Genomic DNA, 16,034 nt, shown 5'->3' on the forward strand with positions numbered 1-16,034 from the left:
TTAGAATCAAGAGGCAAGAATGTTCCTTAAGAGACTAGCAAGAAACCTTCCAAATCTGAAGACAAAGGAAAGGGGAAGTTTAAAGGCAAAGACAAAAATAATGTTACAATCAAGAAAGATGGAGATAAAATTACTTGTAAACATTGTTCAAAAGAAGGTTTTAGAGAATATGGGAATTTCTCCAAAATAGTTAGAATAAACATGTCCTTCCTTCTTTGATATTCAAATGCAAAGCACAACAACCTCTTTCGGTAAAACAACAGATAGATGAAAAGATCAGTGGTGGAAAACCTTGACTAATAAAACTAAAATTTATTTTAGTGAGTTATCATGGATAACAGATTACATAGTTATTTGAGACATACTATACTTATCTTTAATCCCACCAATCTAGATGAAGTTTGTGTTCAGGAAACTCATTTAGAATCAAGAGGCAAGAATGTTCCTTAAGAGACTAGCAAGAAACCTTCCAAATCTGAAGACAAAGGAAAGGGGAAGTTTAAAGGCAAAGACAAAAATAATGTTACAATCAAGAAAGATGGAGATAAAATTACTTGTAAACATTGTTCAAAAGAAGGCCATGATGAAGACCATTGTTGGAAATTACATCCAAAAATGAGACCAGAGAAGTTCAATAACAAGGGGAAACAAAAGACTGTTGCTACAACTCAACAAGATCTAGGATCTGATTTAGGTGATGAAACCAAATTCACAGACATGGAAATGAAAGGTATAACTTCTAATGTAAGTACTAGTTCTTCTAGTAAGCATATTGAGTCTCAAAATGATAAAGAAAGAAGTGAGCTTTTTCATATCAGGGTCATTAAAAAATATACCAAAGTTGATATATTGTTTGATAGTGGATCCCAAGTCAATCTTATCTCTAAAGCAATTGTCAAGCAACTAAACATGGAAACTACACCTCATACTAAACCTTACCCTTTAAGTTGGGTATGTGATGATGCCAAATTACAAGTGACAAGAAAATGTAAACACAAATTTGACATCATTGCTAATTTTATAGATGAGGTAGAGCTTGATGTTGTACCAATTGATATATGCGGGATTGTTTTAGGGAGTCCTTACTTGCATGACTGAAAAGCCATATTCTATCATCACGAGAACAAATATCATATTTTTAAAGATGGAGTTGAGTATATTGTTAGAGAACGTCACAAGAAGATGAACTTTTCTCTTGTAAGTGTTGTTCAGATGAAAAGGCTTGTAAATATCTAGTAAGAATTTTGTGTTGTTGATGATTAAAGCTAAACATATTGCTGAATTTGAAGGGTTGCCTCCTAAAATAGGAATCCAACATGAGTTTCATTTGCAGTAGGATGCACCACTTCCAAACATTGGCATGTATAGAATGTCAGTTTTGGAGAATGCATAAATCAAGAAGCAAATTCAAGAGTTGCTTGACAAAGGGTTCATTAGGCCTAACACACCTCCTTGTTGGTCTCCTATTGTCTTGATTCTAAAGAAAAGATGGTACATGGCACATGTGTATGGATTTTAGAGATTTGAACAAGATCACCGTAAAGAATCATTATCCTCTTCCTCGCATTGATGATTTGCTAGATCAGTAATATGTTTACTTCACTGAGTTAGATTTGAGAAGCGGTTATCATCAAATAAGGATTGTTGAAGATGATATTTGGAAAATTGCTTTTAAGACAAAACAAGGTTTGTTTTAATGGTTAGTTATGTCGTTTGGGCTTTGCAATGCACCTGCAACATTCATGAGAGTTATGAATGATGTGTTGAGACCATTTCTTGATGATTTTGTCATAGTCTACTTAGATGATATTATGATTTTCTATAAGACTCGTGAAGAGCATGTCAAGCATGTAAAACAAGTTTTAGATGTCTTGAAAAAAGAAGTTGTATTTGAACATGTCTAAGTGTGAATTTGGGAAAACCTCTTTAGTTTATTTGGGTCATATTGTAGGAGGGGGTGAATTGAAGATTGATCCCTCAAAATTTGAAGTCATTGTGAATTGGCCTAAACCCAACATTGTAACAAGAGTTAGGATTTATTCAGAGCAACCCAATATTGGAGAAAATTTATTGCTAACTTCTAACTCATTGCAGCACCATTACATGCTTTGACAAGTGTGAAACAAGTCATTTAGTGGGAAGGAAAGAAAAAAAAATCCTTCGTCACTTTGAAAGAGAAAATTTGTGCAACACCAATTCTAGCACTTCCAGATCTTAAGCAACCATTTGAGACTCAAACTGATGCAAGCGATTATGGTATGGCGACAGTTTTGATGTAGCATGGTAAGCCAATTTGTTATCATTTTGAAACCTTTACCAATGTAATAATTAACTATCCAACTTATGATAAAGAGTTGTATGCTTTGATACAAAGCATGAAGAAATGGAAGCATTTTTTTTTTTTTGAATAAGGCTACTTCTATATTAATACAAAATATTTTACACCGAGGTCGTGACCTCGTAGAGCTAGCCCAAAATTACGACATGATTACAAACAAGGCATCTCTGTATGCTGAAGTGCAGTAGAGTAGTACCCTTAAGAACTGTGGAGAGCCTATTCATGAATGAGGCAAAAATACAAAAAACCCCATAATATTACTTAGATAAACCTGGACTATACAACAACCAAAACTTGGAATTGAGAAATAAACCAGAGCTATACATCAACCCAAACAGTAAAACTAGACTTGGTAGTTGTGACCCGCTACATGACAACCCATAACTGTAAACAGAGGTGACTGTGACTATGACCAAAATTGGAAAATGAAGGCTGGCAGAATGCCCCTTTCGTGTGAAAAACTGGCAGTGTGAGCTAATGCATTTGTCAACATATCTAAGACAGTGATGAGTGAACCTTCTCGAGCTGGCAGAAATCCATGAAAACCAGAAAGAACCAACCTGCTTAAGCATCAGGAGAGGTGTCAGGCGGCTCCTCGGTGATGCGGCATCCATATTTGTAGTCTTCGTCGTCATCAGAGGAGCTCGCCTGAAGCTTCATACTTTGAGGAGCTTTACCTTTACTAGAACCTGAGGCTTTGCTCTGATCGAGGTTTGTCTGGATGGGGCCTGGTTCTTCTTCCGCCTGCCTGTCCGAAGTCGCTCTGAAGGAACCAGCCCCTTGACCTGAATTGAGCTCGCTCATCTCGATTGTAACCGTGGCCATAAAGGAGGAGGAGTCGTGACTGCAGGGGAAGCGTAACCGAGCGGCGTTAGTCATGGATTGGAAGGAGCTCGGTGCTGTTATCTGTAATCCTCTACCCCTACCCCGTCCACTCCGAGTAGCAGGGTACCTATCTGAGCGAAGGTCCGGGCCGGAGGTTGAAGAGTCTATCAGGGAGGAGGTGGCTTGGCGCCCAATTTTCCCACGCGAGCTGCCCTTTTGCAACTCATACGCTGTCACAATTTCGGCATGGCTGGAAGGGCGTGATGATCCTGGCTTCGAGGAAGACAAAGGAAGTAGAGAAGGAAAATGACAAACTTGGCTTCAGAGCTCAGGGCAGCGAGCGGGAGGTGGACTAAGGAGTAGGGGAAGCAAAGGATGGCTTGAAGGCAAAGCCCGAAGCTCTGCCAACAAACCAGAGCCCAGTTAAATTCTGAGAGAGGCCGAGAACGAGCCGCTGCAACTGCAATGGGGGAGGAGCCAGAGCGGAGAGGATAAGCACGATTATGGCGAGTTGATAGCGCCATGATCAAGAAATTAACTGGCGTAGGTGAATGTACAGGTATCATTAAAGTCGCATTAAGTTGGAGCAGAGGCGGAGTAATGAACAGAGCTGCGTGAGGGTTTGTGGCATTGAAGATAAACCACGCGCTCATCCATATCTCTGGCCATGTGCCTCCGATGCCGTCAAACACCCGGATCCGGGAGAAGAAATGGAAGCATTATTTGATGGGTAAATAAACAATTATTCATACTAACCATCAACCTTTGCAATATTTACAATCGCAAACCAAGTTACAACCAACTAGACGTTTCAGATGGATGGGATTCCTACAACAATTTCATTTGCTAGTCAGGTATAAGAAAGGTATATAAAACAAAGTTGCAAATATGGTATCAATTACTATTGTTAATGCATCTATTATTCTTAAGCACAATTCAAACATGCATGAAAGTTATATTGAACAATATGCTCAAGATGAAGATTTTAAAGATGTTTATGCAACTTTGAGTCAAGGAAATCATGTTGAAGAGTTGGATTATCATGTTCATAACAAGTTATTGTATCATCTTGGCAAGTTATGTGTTCCACGAGGTGAAAGAATCAATGTCATAAGGGAAGCCCATACTTCTCTTATTGTTGGTCACTTTGGTGTAGGCAAAACAATTGCTCAAATTCAGAGGTATTTTTATTGGCCTCACATGAATGAAATTATTTCAATATATGTAAAAGGATGTTCCATGTGTGCTACTAGCAACCCAAGCAATAGGAAATTGGGTTTGTACACTCCACTTCCTATTCCTTCTTGTCCTTGGGAAAGTATTTCTATGGGTTTTGTAGGGGGACTAAAAATGTTTAGAAAAGGTCATGATTATCTATATGTTGTTGCGGATCTTTTCAGCAAAATGTGTGTGTTGATGCTATGTAAGAAATAGGTTACAACTGAACAGACCACAAAGATGTTCTTCCAAGATGTATGGTTTCATTTTGGGTTACCCACTTCTATTATTTCTGGTCGAGATTCTTGATTTGTCGGGAAGTTTTGGTCAAGTTTATGGGATCCCATGGACACCAAGTTGAAGAAGAGCACCGAATTTCATCCACAAACTGACGACAAGGAAAAAGTAGTAAATAGAACAATAGTGCATCTCCTTTTATGATATTGTAATAAGCATCCTAAACTTTGGGATGAGCATTTGCATTACATCCAGCATGCCTACAATCATGCCAAGCACTCATATATGCAAGTATCTCCATTTGAAGATTGTTTGGGTTATTTGCCAAAGTCTCCTTTGGATTTCATCTTTGGTAAATATATTGTAGTAGATAGACATAGTGATGTGGACAAAGCCAATCATTTCATTGAACAAATTTAGATAATGCATCAAAGAGTACAAGAACATCTAGAGAAGTGCAAAGCTAAGTACAAAGAAAGACATAACAAGTATAGGGTTGATCATGATTTCTAAGTGGGAGATCAAGTTTGGTTGTATATCAATAAAGAAAGACTTAAAGGTGAAGGTAAAAATCTCAAACCAATTAGATATGGTCCTTTCAAAATCTTGGAGAAGATTGGTAACAATGTTTTCCAATTAGATTTGCCACCTTACATGCAAATTTATTATGTTGTGAATGTGGAAAACTTGAGATTGTATGAGCCTCCAATAATTGATAATCATGAAGAGAATGTTCAGATTCCATCCATAGAATATTTTGCTCCTGAATATTTAAATGGGTTGCAGGAAGACTCAATTCTTGATAGGAGGATAAGGACTTCACGCATATGCAATGTGGAGTATCTTCGAGTGGGGCTCAAAGGTACCAATCCAAGTAAGGCAAGGTGGATTGAGATCTGGAAAGTGAGGGAGTTCTACCCTCACTTACTTGTTGAGTAAAAAATGATTTTTGGTGGTCCAAAATCTTATAGGAGGAATGATCCAGGGGATCAAAAATCAAAGTGCTCAATATCTTCTGAAACCATTGCTGAATCGTAGATATTGTCGTTTTGATTCCAACAACATTTGAATCGCCTCAATCCGACATTGTATGAGAAAGTTATCGCGTTCTGAAGTTTTGAGCAAACAGTTAAAAAGTCGACTTACAGGGTTGATTGGGTAGATCGTATGATGATATGGCGTTGATGTCAGCAAGTGACTGTGAAAATACAGTGATCAGATAGGCCAATCCCGTGTTGACATGTGGCATGATCGTACAAGGTGGTTGGCAAATTTTTATTGGTTGTTGTGTTTGTGGTTGGGTCAACCATAAGCCACCACGTGGCCCTATGGGAGGTCATCATGTGGCTTTGGCTTATTGGTTAATTTTTTTGTTAATGGGCCAATCGACCTTGGTGGGGTTCTACCCTGTGACCTCACAACAACTAACCATTTGCCTTACCATTCCACCATTTTGGTTCTTATTATATATGTATGAGTCATTTTTATTTATTGAACAATAGTTGGTGGATTCGGTTGGGGGGGAGGGGGTGAGGGCTTGTCCGACCGGTCCATCCCTATTCATATTACATACCATGTAACCACGATAGAAGGCGAAGGGGGTAGGGAGTTAGCCCCACCCCTTAGTTCCAACATATGACAGCTCATGCGAGCGGGTGCTGGAACAGGAGAGTCATATTGACTGCCACGTGACTGACATAAGGGGCAAAAGTTAGGGGCGCTGTGCGAAATTAACCATCCAAGATTTTGCACCATTTTCAACGGATTTTTTGTCGTTCGCACGCCAGTTTGTCACCTCACATAACTGCCAAAGGCAAAATTCATTCCCAATTTTGAAATAAGGGTAATTTTGCAGGACAATTAGTAGAGAAATGAAGAAGGAGGCCTAATTTGGACATTTTCAACCTTTTTGAGCCCAATAAAAGCCTACAGAGGGGTTTTTGGGTGTTCTAGACATAATGGAAACATTATTTTTATGGCCTGAGCATTGTATGTTGATGTAATTGACATTTTGAGCATATAATTTAAAGGGTCAACTTTGGAAGCTAGACCCGGAGATGTAACCCAGGAGTGGTGAACTTCGTCACCAAATTGTTGTTTTGTGATGTTGCATGTGGTCAATATTTCTCTGTTTAAATATGCGAAACTTAACTAATTTTATAAGTTTATGTGCTTTTGCAATTTCGATCCATTGCCCATAAGACATACACTAGCTTGCAAATTTTTACAAGAAACCTTCAATTTTTTATTTTTTATTTTTATTTTTTTTCACAAACATCATGAGTTTGTTAGTTCAGTAAAGGAGAAGGATTAATATCCTCGAGAAAAAATGTAATATTCTCCATAACCTGGCTCTTAATTTTTGAAAGGATACTTATTGAAGTTGCTACAACACCACCCTAAAATTCACCTTTCACTAAATTCCCCCCCCCTCCTTTGCTTGTCTAAGACCTCAAGGGTTTTTTTCATATTGGTCAACTCTCTCAGTGACCCTGATGTCATTAGACCTTATCAATTCTCATGTTTCATAATGCATATTTCACATGCTCGCTTTTCTTCACCGTGCCCTCATACCTTCTAAAGACATTAGGGTTTAGGGGATTGTTGTGTTATCCATACATCCTAAAACCATAGACTATCATAACTAAGAATGAAGGGTTAAACCATATTGACTTGATCCTCATATTTTAACCTGCATTACTTGGCCCACACCCCATCAACTCTTAATGCAATTTTAGCTGTATTTGTCACATCATCATCCCTTTAAATACTCATATGCGTAAGCATTCAATTTTCCAAAGAGAAGTTTTGTTTATGCATGTGTTGTAGCGGCTACAACCAACCTCCAAAAAATTTCCTTTGCTTCGTTTTGGAGCCTCCCTTCTCAAAATCTTAGCAGCATGTCTTGCACTGCTCAGGTACTTGTGTTTCATTTGAATTTATCTTTCACTTTGCAGCTTGTGTCTGCTTACTTGTTTTGCCGACTGACCATAAGTTGACCCAGTGACTTGGTTCACATCTCGTTCTTGCACTGTCCTGGCAAAATGCGCAGTCCTAGAGGATAGCCTGCCTTACTCTCAAGAATTGCACAGAGCAACCCAACAATCTGCCTTGCCCTTAGAAACTGCGCAGAGCAGGCAATCAGCCTTGCCCTTAGAAACTACATAGAGAAGGCAGTCGGCCTAGCTCTCAGAAACTGCACAGAGCAGGAAGTCAACCTTGCTCTTAGAAATTGCACAGAGCAAGCAGTTAGCCTTGCTCTCAGAAGCTACGTAGACCAAGCAGTCAACCTTGCTCTCAGAAACAACTCAAAGTAGGTAGTCAGAGTTGCCCTCCAAAATTTCCCAAATCAACCTGACAGTGAGGTGAGGCTCAAAACTGCGTAGACCCAAATGACAGCGTGTCTTCAGCTGGGAAACTGCGAAAGAATCAGAGGCAGCTAGAGTCACTCAGCCTAGGAATTGCGCAGAAGCATTCTTCAGTTGTTTCCCATTGCATGTGTCGGTAGTTTGCATGGTTCCCTCTGTTACGTCTCAGGTTGTCCCTTGGCTCCTTAAGGGATACGGCCGAGGTAACCACAAACCAATCTTTGGACTGCAGGTCCTAGCCTACCTGCAGTCAGAGAGGGCTCTCTCTTTATAATATAGCTTTGTTTAAGGGTGATTTTAGGCTAGTTATGATGTACTTGGGTTTTGTTTGAAATTTGGTGGGATGGATGATGATTCAGACAGAGTTGGCCTGCATAGTGGGAGAAGTTTAGACCATTGGGCATGGAGTCAAGGATTAAGGTTGCTGGTGAGTTTTCTTGGTCACAAGAGGACCTACAGAGCATTATAGTTTAAACAAGGAACAATATTAAAGCTGGAATAAGGATGAAATGGATGTCAGGGAATGAAAGATAGCTAAGCAGCTTTCATTATGCTAACAGAGGGAAGGCGAGTGAACATTATATAGGAGCAATCAAGGATTCCTAAATAACAGTCATATATGAAAGAACTAGTGTAAATATGAGCAAAGAAGTATTCATATTTAGGACTAATTCAGAGGAAAACATGGAGAAATAACATGAATTGAGAACAGAGTACAACTAATCAACATCTGGACTATTCTTTCTTCCTGCAATTTAGATCATGACATATAGATGATATATCATACATAGAAATAGAAAACAAGGGAGAAAGACTTATTGTTCCATGAAGAAAGCGTTAGAATTCTGCAATCAGATCTTTAGCCATCAAATCCACAAAGAGACAGTCCATAAGCCAACATTCCAGCAATCTTTGTTCATTAAATCTCTCGAAGTATACAGCGCAAGTCCAGAAAGAGGATTATCAACCAACCAACCCTTAATACATTGCTTAGGGTGGTATTTATAGGAAAAATATCTACAAAACAGATCTGAAGGAAGATCTGGGGAAATAACTGTGATTAACCTAACTTGTCCTGAAATAAATGCAAAAATATCTATCTAATGCTGCGCTGGAGGCAGCTGCCTCAAAAATGAGTTAATATGATGTCCTTTGAGCTCTGTGTTGTTCATTTGGTCATAACTGTGCTTTGGAACTTGAAGCGCTGCTCTCATGTGTCTTTAATATTGCATTGATATGTTCTGGTGAGCCTTAAATGGCTTTTACTGCTCCTTTGACTTGGATGGAGGCCTCTTTATTGTCTATCTGCCTTGGAAATAAAGATTTCCACTGAAAAACATTAACTGATACTCTCTGCCGCAACTCTGATACACTTTAACTTGAATCGGGCCACTTTCCTCCCACTGATACTCTTTAACTATCAAATCGCCCCTTTTCTACTGCTTTATGGCAAAAAATAGCTGTGGTGGCACCTCTGCGGGCTTTGGATGAGTATCGGCGCTTGGCCGATCAAAATCTGATCAAAAAGGAAAAATTACTGCAAAAAAGGTGGAGATTTTGCAAAAACATGACTGTACTGAGGCCGTGCTCGTTGTCCGGAGCAAATCTAGGCTTGGAGCGATCAAAATTATTGGAGAATGCCATGCTGCCTTTGTTCTGGAGTTGCGCGCGGGCGCCGAACAGAAATCATGAAGAAAAAGCCTTTTTCCGTTATAAGGCAAAAAACCACTTTAAACGTGAAATTTGGTGAAAAACAAGGCGGGAGCGATCATCGTAGCAGAGAATTAATCTGGGTCGTTGGATCGCGCGAAGGCAGATCCAACGGTTGGCGCGCAATCGACGATCGGCGATCGACGGATCTCCAAACCACAAGGCCTCCGAAATGCGATGAAGCCCGCGGACCCGATATGCTATAGGCTCTCTTTTATGGATTTCGGGTCCGGCCCATCGGCGATCCCTTATCGGCGGATTTTAATGAAAATGGGTCATCGGACCCGAAATGCCCTTCAAAACTGCTCTTTAAAATTTTCGGATCCGGAATACGGGGCGTACAGTACCAACCCCTTTCGGACCCGATGCATATTAAACTCCACTCTAAAATACTTCGGCTCCGGCCAGTCGGAGCTCTATATGGGGCTGCGACTTAATGAGGACCGTTGATCTGAGGGCCTGAATGGGCGGCTGCAATTAAATCGACATTTCGCTATCGGTGGGGACATGGGGGCGGGACTTTAAATAATTGCGATCGCCGAAATGGGGCGATTGCGGATAAGATCTGGGACGTTAGATCTGAGGATTTGATCGGACGACAGCGAAATAGTGATGCGATAAAACATAGGTTTTGCAAAAAACCTAAGCTTTGCGTTAAAATTGAAATATGCGGAGATATATGAAAAGGGAGCTTGCGATAAGGAAGCATTTGCGATGCGATATGCCTTCGGGTGCGATAGCGATATCGCATCGGAGGAATGGGAGAATGGTGTGATATATGTAAAGGGCCAATACTGCTACCACCTCCGACAGCGATATCGCGTCGGAGGGGGGGAATTCCAATCGGAGGAGGGTTTTTATAATGAAGAGGGGCTTTTATATGATCGGAAGGGTCCGATAACATAAAAAGAGGGTTGTTAATGCTTTTTGGAAGGGGTCCAAAAGTATGAAAAGAGGGTTTTATGAAATGATAAAGGGGTATTATGCATAGGAATGAGTCCTAAATGCATTGGAAGATGGTTTGATGAAGATAAAGAGGGTTCTTACTAAGTTTCAGGCAAACTTAGTAATTCCCAAGGAAATATTTATGGTTATTTTTCAACCAGAGGGAGGGGATATGTATATAAAAGGGATTTATAACATATTTTAGTAGGGGAAGGGGAAATAGATGGGGATTTACATAATAATGTTAGAAGTTAATATGAATTTTGATCAGAAAGCGCTAAGGGTAGAAATCTTAGGCTATAAAGGGGAAATAGGACTTTAGAAGAAATATAAGCATCCTTAAGCAAAGTAGAGCTTTACTTAGGCAATATTTATGGAATATGATGAATTTTAAAGATATCAAGCAGATCTTAACATCTTTAGGGGAAGTTAGTGAATGATTTGAGGGAAAGGAAGAAGGGGAAGTTAGACATGCCTCGCTTGAGCTGCTCCAAATGGAAAAATGCCTTGCACTTGTGATCTGAAGTAAAATAACACTTTGAAATACAAAATTGATCACACTTATTGATTCTGCAACCTCAAAACTGCCTACCCAGCCTACTTACCTAGCATTTTGTCTTCTTTTTGGTTTGGGTGCACTTGAACTAGCAAACCCAGCTTTTCAACTTTTCTTTTGGCTGTCCTCCTATCTAACTCTACCCTTATTTCTGCCAGGGGCTCAGATTAAGCTGTTGAGCACCCTTGTTTCTCTACCTATCTAATGATCTGCCAAGATTAAACAGTTTGGACAGATATTTATTCTCTATCTCTACAACAAGAAATTTAAACCTAGGGAAGCCAAGATTAAGCTGTTTGGCCTTCCCTTAACTGTGAAACTCTTCAAAAATGGAATAGTTCTTCAAAAATGGAATATAGTAGTGGCATTTGAGCTAGCACACTTTCCTGGCCTTTTGTTTGGGGTTCATTTCATTTATTTTTCTCTTTGGCCAATTTATTCTTTTTGCCCTTTGATTATTATTTTAGGGCATACCCTCTTTACATTTTTTAAATTTTTTGAGTTTTCTTGGAAATATGGAACCTTTGCAGCATGGAAAGAATGACATATTTGGCATGTAAACAGTCAATCATGAAATATGAAAACCTATTGCAATAGGAGGCTAACACCTCCAGAAATGCACAATTCTTCCTTGCATGCATGACAACCTTTCTAGAAAAAGAAAAAAAGGAAAAAAGTGAAGAATCATCCCTAGAAAATAGGGATCTATTTTTAGCAAGTTGGAGTTACATTTGAGTTGATTTTAGAAACTTCCCACCAAGTTTCGATTTTTCCTAGATTTGTGGTATGCACGTCATAAACCCTAAATCTAGCAAATCTATTCAATGGATGCCCTAGAGCTCATTCTTCACATTTGATCTTGGAGTTCTGGCATTCCCGAGGCATTTAGGAATATTCGGCACAGTCTTCACAACTTTTCCGAGTAAGTTTTGCTTTTCATGTCTTTTGTTGCTTTTTCTGTCGCTTTTCTTTCCTTGGCTTGTGTGAGTGTTGTTTTCCTTGTTTTATTGAATGACCATTGGCATTTTAATGTATTTTAACTTGTAGAAGTGTTGTTTCAAGTTTTGCATTGCATTTCCTTAGTGTCGCATGCATGACCATGTTTCTACACTAACAGTCGCCGTTGCAGTGACTCGCTTCATGAGCTTCGTTGTTCTTCTGTTTGACTGATTCTTGCAATTGCTCTGATTGCATGCATGTCCATTCACTCAGATTTGCACCATCTTTGCACATGAATTCAATCCTACTTGTTTTCAAGTCGCCCTTGGGCAGATCTAGGCTGCCTTGGCCCGGATCTTGCCTTGCTTGACATGCACTGCGCATTCGTGGGACTCAAGGCTCTACCTTGGCTCCAGGAATTATACAGAGGTTGCATGTCACTAGCTTCTCGGTTGTGCTTTGCGCAGTTCTGGGAGACAGTGCCTAGTCTTGCCCCTGGGATTGCGCAATGCGCAGTCCCAGCCAACAATCAAGCTGGACTGAACTGCGCATTGCGCAGTTCTAGTCCTCAGCAAGCCAAGATGGATTGTGCTTTGCATAGTTTTAGCCAGTAGCCCACTCACTGGCAGCTTGGACTACGCAATGCACAGTTCCAGTTGACAATTTCCTTGCCTCTTAGAGTCATAACTGCACAATCTTGCCCAATAGTCACCCGGTTTGTTGCATGACCAATCCTTGAGTTGCTTTATGTTTTTCAGCTGACATTTTCTTTCCATGAGTGTCTCTCTATCTCCAAGCACCACATGGAAGAACAACAACAACAACAGTGAGCAACAGACCTGCACAAGACATAGGCAAGAGCAATATTGTCGAGATTACAGAGGCAGAGCAAAACTACAAGTTTAAGGAAGATCCATTTGTGGAGAAAGTATCTTTGGAGATTGAGGCGAAGAGGTGACAACGCGAAAGGAGAGTAGCGTAAAGAAAGAGGGAGAAGCAAAGACTAGAAGAAGTAGAGAGAAAGTTGCATGAAGCAGAGCAAAGGCTCAAAGAAGAATAGGAGCTACACAGAAGAGAGAAGGAAGCAAAACAGGAACATGAATAAGAACAGGAGGAAGTGCAAGGCACATAGACAGAGAAAACTGTGTCGATACAGGTTGAAGACTCAGATCCACCAGTAGTAGATGATGAACAGGTGAGTAGCCACATAAGGAGGAACTTGCTCAGTAGGATGAATAGATGGACACGGAGATGGTACAACCAGAATAGGATCAGGACACAGACCTCATGCCAAAAGCAACCGAGGTCACTCCACAGGCTTCACCAGCTCCAACAGCAGAGAAAGTCCCAAGTGAACAAGGAGAGATTGTTCTCCTTGAGGATGATCCAGGAATAGATGTGTACAACATAGCCTTTGACGAGTCCCGACATAGGGTAGTACAGGTGTGCAGAGTACACATCCCAGATGATCATACATCTCCCGCACACTTTAAAGAACAAGTGATTGTGTCTGATGTGAGAGACATCCAGATGCCTTGGCCGATGTTACAAAGGCTTATGCTAAAGCCACAATCTCAAGTGTGAAGTTCTTGATAGCAGAAAATGAGCGCATGACTAAGGACTTGCAAGCAGCCAAGCAGAGGGAAGAACAATCAACAGGATCCGCCAAAGCAGAAATGAAGAAAGCGATACTCGTTGAAGTATCGGCTCTTGAGACAGTCATGCAGAGACTGTATGACAAGATCGTCACCATGCACAAGGCAGTTGTCCATTTACATGGCTTTCAGCAGCGCTGCATCAAGATTGTGTGCATGCTCATAGACATACATGTCATTGTTGATCACGTACAGACATGGAAAATGAGGTACAAGGGAGCCCCACTTTACTTGCACAAGATGATGAAGCCACAAGCAGAGTTGGACAAAGCACGCATCCGAAGTCAGATCCAGAACTATGAGGAACTCTTACTACTCATCACCAGTGTTGAGGCTTCATATGCACGGTTGTTCAGGAGTTTGGATGTCATCATGCGGACGCACATGATCCCATCCATCAGAACACTCACTGAGGCCAGAGAGAAGAACCAAGTCTGACTAGAGATTGACATGTACTTCGAGCAGTTGATGCGTACGACCGTTAGCGCAGACTTGCAGATTGGCGCAGAGAACATGCAGAGGTATGTCGTTGGTCCGACTGCACTCAGGACTATGTTGTGCATGTTATAGGACGAGTTGGACAGAGGTTCCATATCAATATACCCAAAAGCAATGGAGGCAAGAGTTCATTTCCAGAAAGACGTCACCAAATAGTACACAGACACTATTGTGCACTACCAAGCTTGGAATCAGTTCGTCACTAAAGATCACCAAGAGGATGTTGCCGAGTTGGTCTTTCCACAGCCGTCCGAGTCTTAGTGTTGTCTTGTTTGGTTGACTCAAGCCTATTTTTGTCCCACATGGGTATAGGTGGAAATTGTATCATTATTGTAAATATGTTGTAAAGTGAAATTCCAAGTGTCATTAGTGGAATGCAAACAGTCATATGTAATGTAAAGAGTCATGAGGGTAGATGAAAAGTCACAAAGGGGAATGTTAAGGGTCACCCCACCCTTTCCTATAAATAAAACCTCATAACTCATAGGCTAGGCTTTTGGGAGCCAAGATTTGGCTAGGCCTTTGGGAGCCAAGCTTTGGCTAGGCATTGCTTAGAGAAGGCTTGGAGAGTATTGTGACGAGCCTTGGCTTCTCCACAGTGCAGAGCGAGTACATCTCTTTGGAGGAGTAGGCGGTGTTGACTGTAATGTTCCACTATTGGGGCTAGTGGTTTTCAATGGTGTATGTATGGATGGAACTTTCACTTTATATATATATATATATATATATATATATATATAACAGAGCCAACACGTCTTCATGCATATGTTGTTATTGTAGTTCAACTATTCTGGTTACTTTAGCAATGTATGTTGTTTAACTTACGCATTTGTGTATGAACTATTTTGTATATGATTGTATGAATCTTGTTGAAGTCGTGTTGTTGGTTTAACCTATCACTTTGGATTGTGGACTATTCTGCTTTCCAACTTGTGATGTCATTCAACTTGTGTGTTCCTTTCAGGCTGTGTACTATTACAAGCTTATAAGGGACACACTTTCTCCGCCCCCCTCTCCATGTGTTAGAATGCCCATGCATCTCACTTGACTCGTTACAAGGTCACACACTTGCTTCCCACAAAGATATCACACTTACCTCTGCACGTTATCGCAGTCAAGGCATAGCTTTACTACCCACTGTTGGGACTCCTACTCCAAACAGTCTGAGGTCTAGTTGAGATTTCTTACCAGGGAGATCCACTGACATGTTGGCAGGTCCAACACTGTCAACATTTCTGGCGCTAGAAGGAGGGACATATGACAAGCTGAGTCCTCAAAGTCTGTTTTGAATCTCTGCACATCTTTCATGACTAACATTACAATCCAACCTCCGACATGTCTATCTCACGAACATGATTTTGAAGTGTCGGAGGATGTCTTCAATGACTTGTCACGTAACTTGTATGATGGTGAAGGCGGAGCAACTTTTCTTAGGCACAATGTTGCCTTCATGGTCTTCTGTGGAAGGAATGAAATCCATGAGGATCATATTGTCTGCTTGTTGTTCACATTCACATTTTGAAGGAACACACTGCAATGGTGTGTCACATTGCCCACAACATCTATTCACTCTTTTGATCAATTGATCGGAGAGTTGGCATGTGCTTTCTATCGATACAATCGTAGAGAACTCAATAAAAAAAAAAATGAAATTACGGAAAGCACTTGATGAATCCATTGAGCAATTTCACAAACGCTTTCGTAATCTTGCATTTCAAATTCTTGAAGATGAAATTGATTGGAAA

Source organism: Pinus tabuliformis, chromosome 6 (genome assembly GCF_031772625.1).
Source record: "Pinus tabuliformis cultivar Carrire ecotype Pingquan chromosome 6, CPIR1, whole genome shotgun sequence".
Lineage (NCBI taxonomy): Eukaryota > Viridiplantae > Streptophyta > Pinopsida > Pinales > Pinaceae > Pinus > Pinus tabuliformis.